The following is a 7,148-nucleotide window of genomic DNA, read 5'->3' on the forward strand; positions in this document are numbered from 1 at the left end:
TTTCAAGCTTAGTAGAATCTTTTACAGTTTTTTCCCAGCTTTGGTGTTTCAACATTCCTCAGTATTATTAAATATTTACTTAATCCTTGAGGCATGAAATGCAATAGGATGATAAATAGTTCAATCTGGGCATTTTACTTTTCATATGGGATGGATAGTAACAGCAGAAAAGAGGAGCTTAGTAAAAAGAAAGGGTAGAAGGTTCTGAAAGCTATCACCTCTGCTCCCTTTAACCCTCAGGCAAATCACTGGAGACCGATTTTCCCCACTAGGACTTAGCCATAAGCCATTTTAGACATAAATAGTTAATAGAATGTAATTGTCCCTTGAGTTCTGGCATTCTGACTGGTTTTAATGTTTTCCAATGGCTCTACATGAGGATATTTCCATTTTCTATTTTATTTGTTTTTAAATAAAATGAATTTGTGAAGTATAAACTTTAGAAAAATACAGATTTAAGATTGTCTTTGCCCATTTTGAGTTGTCTACATACATATTTTCATAGTTTTTTTGGTTTATTTTTTTCACAGCCTAACTTTTATTAGTTTCAGTTGGAGCTGCATTTTTGCAAATGAAAACTTTGCTGTGACAAGATAAGCACAAAGAAAATGAGGAACATCTTTCCTCTCAAAAGTCTGGTTTAAGTGACTTCCTTTGAATCATACGGCAATCTTGTGACAGATGATGATACAAAAATGCACTTTCTAAGCTGGCATTACATTGCCTTAACTGTAGGAATAAAGCCCACTGAAAAACAGATTGCTGCTTCAGTGTTGGTATAAAACTGAAATTATAAACCTGTATGATGAATTGCTGATTGGCTCAGAACAAAAGATTTCAACTACTTTAGAAAGAAAACATATTCCCTGAATTTATTATCCAAGTATATCCATAAAGGCAATGATCTTACAAGAAATAAAGAATTTTTTTGCAAAGCACAAATAATTTTAATTAACCATTAATTTTAACTAGTTTGGCCTTCTAATTGCCTTGAGTAAAACATTTTTTAATTTTATAATTTGAAAAAGTAAGAGGAAGGTCTTAATCATATTATGACTAAGCTGCCATACATACCTATTTTCTGGGTATCTTGTTCACTGTCTGAACATAAAAATGCAGGTTAGCATAATATAATTAATGACTTCATTATAAGGCCTATAGAAAAGATCCCTGAGTTAATATCAAACAGTCAGGTTTATTTATGGTAATTCCCAATTTTAAATCGTGCTTTTTCAACAATAATATCTAATTGTTTTTTTGTCCCTGTGAAAAAGTAAAATAAGTAACCACTTAGATCTTCTTTTTCTACTTACATGTAGTTTTTAACACCCTGATGATAAGGGCCTGCTTTCTCTTTTTTCATAAAGAACTGATGAATAATGAGGAATTATTAGTAATATGGTAATATGAATAATTCTCTAATACAAAGTAATTATAGGCCTTTATAACTACACTTCAATGTTGTACAAATCATCACAGTAACAAACTTTTGTTGAGCATTATAAACTTGATCAGCTCACTGACATACAATGATGGTTTAAAAATGTGTTAGAAGTAAATTAAGACGATTGTGCTGTTTCGGATTGATATATTAATATATCATTAAAAACATTTCCCCCAGCTCTCATTTGGATTGGATAATGAGCATTGTGGTAGACAGCAAGAAATTTTAGTTAGCTGAACAGTATTGGGAACAAATGACTGACTTAAACTTAGTGGCTAACACAGTTGGTGCTGTACTACTACACAGTAAGTATTGCATGGAAAAGTAAATTACAGAATGTGTGTGTGTGTATATATATATTTATATATATATATAAAATAGCAGCTCAAGGGGAAATTTAAGCTTACATTTGAACTAAAAGTCATTACTTGGGCAATACTCCTACTGATCTGAAATGAAGTTTTCACAAATAATTTGTTTACTGTTAATGTAAATATGTGAACTCCAGTTTTATCTCCAGGACTCCATGGATCATACACAATTAATGATAATGTGAATAATCTGGACCTCTCATATCCAGTCTTGTTTATGGCAACTGCATATTTTAAAAATGTAGAGGTACAAAAAGAGATAATTATTTGGGCCACAAAGAGATGTGGCTAAAGCTAGTTTATTGCACAAATTATTAATTAGCAATTAAGGAATACTTACAGGAAGAATATGGGAACATGAGTGTTGTTACTCTGTCTGGTGTCTCAAGGTTTCAATAATTTTGGCTATTTGCAAAGATCAGCATGTTTTTTCCTGTTTGTAACTTCTATCAAATTAAAGTTCTTTAAAAACATTCTTAAATTAAATCTTACAAGCTCCTTTGGCCTCCTGACCTACAAGAATTGTTTTAGAAGCTTTGTTGCCTGCATTTCTGTAATTTCCTAATGTATTTTACCATTTTCAGAGAAAGATAAGCAAAGAGTTTGCTGCGTTGGATATTGGGCTGCTTCTACTGTATATTTCCTTCTCACACGGTTTCTAAAACTTAGAATTAAGATTTTTGGTTTCAACTTCAAAACATTACAGCTTCCAAAAGAAAGAGATGATGGCTAGCAACTGGCTTTAATGTGGCTTAAGTGTGTTCGAAAGGCTTTATTGAGTAAGCTCAGGGACCTGACTTCTTGCTACTTGAAAGCTCCACGGGGCTTAATTCTTCTAGCCTTTCATTGTCACTTTATTTCTGTTATAAATCCCAGCACTTCTTTGTAATTAATTGTGCAAATGAATAATATCAGTGTAGAGATAGTGGTCCTGGGCCAAAAGCAATGGCTGTATTTCATGCACTCCTCAGAAGTGGCTATCCACCACCACAAGAACAAAGAAAATGAGGTCAATGAAAATCCCTCATTTCCACTTCAAATGAGAGCTAGCTATGAGGAACAACTTTAGCCTGCAGTTTCATTTCTACTTTTAAAATTCATCAAAGAGAGTTCTGTTAAAATACTGTGCAATGATATTAGCAGTATTAATAGGAAATAATTATGAAGAGAAATAATACCTTTTCTTGAACAGGTCCTGATATAAAGTACCAATGCTTCTAATGTAAAAGCTTACCCCTCTTGGTATTCAGTGCTTTATTAAAAGGATTTTTATTAACTAATTCAAGAAAGAAATACGACGAAACTCTCCTTCCAAGTTCCATGCCTATCTTTCATTCCAGTAGTATCTGGTAATAGAAAGTGCTTCTGGCAATACTTATCTGCATATAATGCATAAAATTTTAAGATGTAAGAAGGTCTGTATGGAGGACGGCTACTTGATACACACCACGAATATCATAACATTTGCTGCCTCAATTTAAAACTAAACCTAATAGTTCTTCTAGTTCTTTTGATCTTATAATCATGAACTTATATGGGACAAGTTCTCAGCAGAGGAAACTGTCATAGCTCCATCAATGACAATTTATAAATCATCTGCCAATCTGACCCTGTACTTTAATCCATCATTTTGGTCTTAGACATTTGCCTCTCAGAGTTATTTTTATCACCTTTGTCTTCTTTTTACAATTAAATAATTTACAATTAAATGTAAAATAAATAATTTAATTTAACTGACATCATTTAGGTAGCTAACCCCTGCAAACTTATCTTGTTCCTGGGTACTCTTCTGATTCCTTGCTGAGTATGTTGTCAGCTCACAGGACAGTATGCTAGTAGTACCAATGTCTATTTTCCGATTACTATTTACCTTTCAGCCTACAGGGTTTTTCCCCAGCCCCAATCAGGATCAGAGCTCTCTCAGCCTAGGTAAAAATCTGATCTAAAGCACACACAGTTTAAGATATGCAATGGTGGGGGGATGTTGCTCATAAGAATTACAAATTGCAGCATTAGCCATCTGCATCCTGGTGACAAGTAACTCCAGAAAACAAGTCTTGGCATAGACTTACATTTCCTATGTTAAATAGAAAATTTGGGAGCTAAACCAGGTTGAGGCAGCATCAGAGAACAGATGCTTTCTGATAGCTAGCTATGGCTCTGATTCAGGAGCATATTTAAACACAGATATGTTTAAAGGTTTTGCTGCACAGGGGTAAATGTAAAGCTGCGCTTAGAGCAAAACTGTGTATCTATGAACAGGACCTCTCTGCAATCACATTTTTAGGACTGCTCTAGGGACTGGTGCTGGAGTATCTTCTGTTTTGATTATCTGACCATTATCTGTCAGGATGAGAAAGTCCATCAGACAGGAAATCAAAATATTTTGATTTTGCTGTACTGTGACTGTATTAAAGGTAGACAATCTCTAATTCTGGCAGTAAACTGAGAGAAATCACCCTAGACATAAGACTAGCAAGGGCATTTTTTTTCTCTTTTCAAACTACCCTGTATATGTGAAACAATTTTGCTAACTGAACCAGCTTCCAAAAATTCAAACTTGAACAGCACATCAGAATGTCTGAAAACAGCACATTATTATAGAGTTTTACTCTCTTTAGAATGGGCCAAGAGCATTTAGCTTAGAATTACAATTATTGGTCAATATTAATGACAATTTTGAGTGTTTAAGTGTGTAACCACTCTCTTGAACACAGCCTACAGCTATCTCACATACTTTTGCTAACCCTTTCAGACCTCTGGTCTGAGAGCACGTGAAGGTGAGTATCTGCTCTTGCAGTAGCATTCACTGAAATTCATCCAGGTTTCATTTGAACAGCACATATCAGTTCCTCTTACTGGCATGAGAAGAATTGTATTTTAGAAGATTTAATTATCAGGTTGCCATGATATATTTCAGTATAATTATATTTCATGTCAACTACAAATTATTTGAGACGCTTTTCATATATACTTCTGGAATGATAATCTTATACCACCCAGAGACAGTGAAACAGTAGAAAATATACAAAACACAGAAATGTTTGTAAAAAAAACCCCAAAACTATTTTTCAATTTTTTTTTCTATCTGCTAAAGCGATCTTACAAGTTCTCTGTCATTCAAAGCATATATAAATGAGAGAAAAGTTCATAGAGAAGCATATGAGAGCATATATTTGAATACATGGCATTTTTATGTGTGCTTGAAAATCCTAGGAATCTACTTAGCCTCTACCCCTAGTCATGACTTAACTGATAATCCTAATTTCACATAACCTCTGTAAACAGCTCAGCTCCATGCTTATTTCTATTATCATCAACTCTAGTAAATTGTTTAAAGGTCTAAATTCTTTTTGATGGGATGAGAAACTTTTATTTCCAACCCTTCAATATGGGGCTGGGGCAGCCTACAGACATTAAATCCCTTTCTAGGGCTCTTGACAAATTGAAGATGCCAGGTAGAAAAGAGTTCATCGTTAGAGCCAGAAAGATAACCAGAGCTCATCAAGCAGTCAGATTCAGATTCCTCCTTCACAAGAAAGAAAAAGGGAATAGTAAGTAGTGAAGGGAAGAAGATGCCTTCATCTCAGGAAATGCAGCTGCCATGTAAACTCTAAGTGTGTAGTGCCATCTGCTTAATGCTTGAAGTTGCTTTTGAATCACAGAATGGAAGAATCTCGATTTCAGAATTTTGAGAACTTCTTTAAAGAAGTAAAGCAGGAGGAGCAGCCCTTATTCTTCTACTCTGTGCTGTGTGTTGCACCACTTCATCTTTAAGTTCCAAAGGAAGGGGAGAAAATAAGATGTATGGATTCTGTATAAAATATGGAGACTTAGAAGAACAATGTAGTAAAGATGAAAAACGACCCAGGGGAAAAAAGAAATAGTGGCAATTCCCTGTGCTTAGCAGTGGTTTCCAAAGCTACATAGAAAACCTCCAGAAAGAATGAGGCTGCCCAAGCCAGATGTCTGAGATGAGCAAAGGTTAAAGTCTGTGAGTGAAAAGCAGTGTTGTGGGCACATCTTAATGCAGGATATGTATTTGAACACAGACTGCCTTTGCCCTCTCGTCAAAAGTTACTTCCCACCAGGTTTCAACCCCCAGACTGGAATTCAGCTAACTGCAAGCCTTGCTCTGCAAGCCATGTAAGGATTTTCCCTTTGTGGGAAGGACTAATGCATCATTTCTTGTTAGTGCAGTCAGCTATGGGGCAGATTTAAAATTCATCAGCAACTCTAAACTAGCTGTGTGTGTGCAGTCAGTACTCTTTAAAGCCCTACCCCAGCTGTCTCCGTGCCAACTTTCAGGAGTGAAAAAGCCTTAAGAAGTGATTGTTCTTGTCAAATGCTGAAGAATTCAGTATCTTTTATGGCAACATTAGGGAGAATGATAAATCATCTCTGAAAAATAAAAAAGTAGAAGCAAAAGATTTTACTGCTATATATTAAAGCATAGTAACATTTTAACTTTGTGTTGGAACCCAATTTAGAAAAACACAGTCTCCTCATTTTTCCTCTAATATGTGAGGAAATCCCAGTAAATTTATTACCTGTATTTGAAAGCAAATTAAAAAAATATTCCAGAGGCTGTTCTAAATTAAATCTTTATTGATAAAAATTGTATGGTATTGTCTCTGAAATTCACTGGGAAGCACTACTAATGCCTGCATTCAAGATATTGCATGTGACAGCCATGAAATTTAAAGCTGGGCAGTAATTTTTGAAGGGATAATACTCTGTCTTGTGCCCTAACAAAGAATTGAGCTGATGTGGAGGGGGTGGTTATAATAGAGTTATATGGATATAGCATCCAAAAGCAAGAATAGGAACTGCCAGCAGCTAAAGTGTGACATTAACATGCTTCTTTATCAGAAATGGTAGCTTGGGAAGCCTTCCTGGAGAGCCATTAAGCATTCTGGCAGTATGAAAGTTCTTTTTCTCCCTAGAAGAACTATAGGACAGAAGTAGGTATGTACTGAAAATGTTGGGTATTTTTACTATAATGAAATTGTAAACATGCATAACAACAGCAAAACATTTTCAAAAGCCATTTTTCTTTTCAAAGCCAGTTCTGTTAAATGTACATCGTTTTAGCCAGCTGCTGCTAAATGGTGGATGTAGTTTGATCTTAAACCTAATGTAGTGGTAGAGCTCTAGGCTGTGTTCTATAATATTGTCACACTCACCTTACTGAAGGTCTTTTTTAACAACCTCTTTCTCTAATATGTATTTACTTGTAGTATTCTCAGGGTTTTAAGGATTAGCTCTAGCATGCTTGAGTTACTTCATTTAAGGCAGAAGCATAAAGCTGTTAACTGTGGGTGCCTCTAGCT

Source organism: Parus major, unplaced genomic scaffold, assembly GCF_001522545.3.
Source record: "Parus major isolate Abel unplaced genomic scaffold, Parus_major1.1 Scaffold101, whole genome shotgun sequence".
In the NCBI taxonomy this organism is placed as follows: Eukaryota; Metazoa; Chordata; class Aves; order Passeriformes; family Paridae; genus Parus; species Parus major.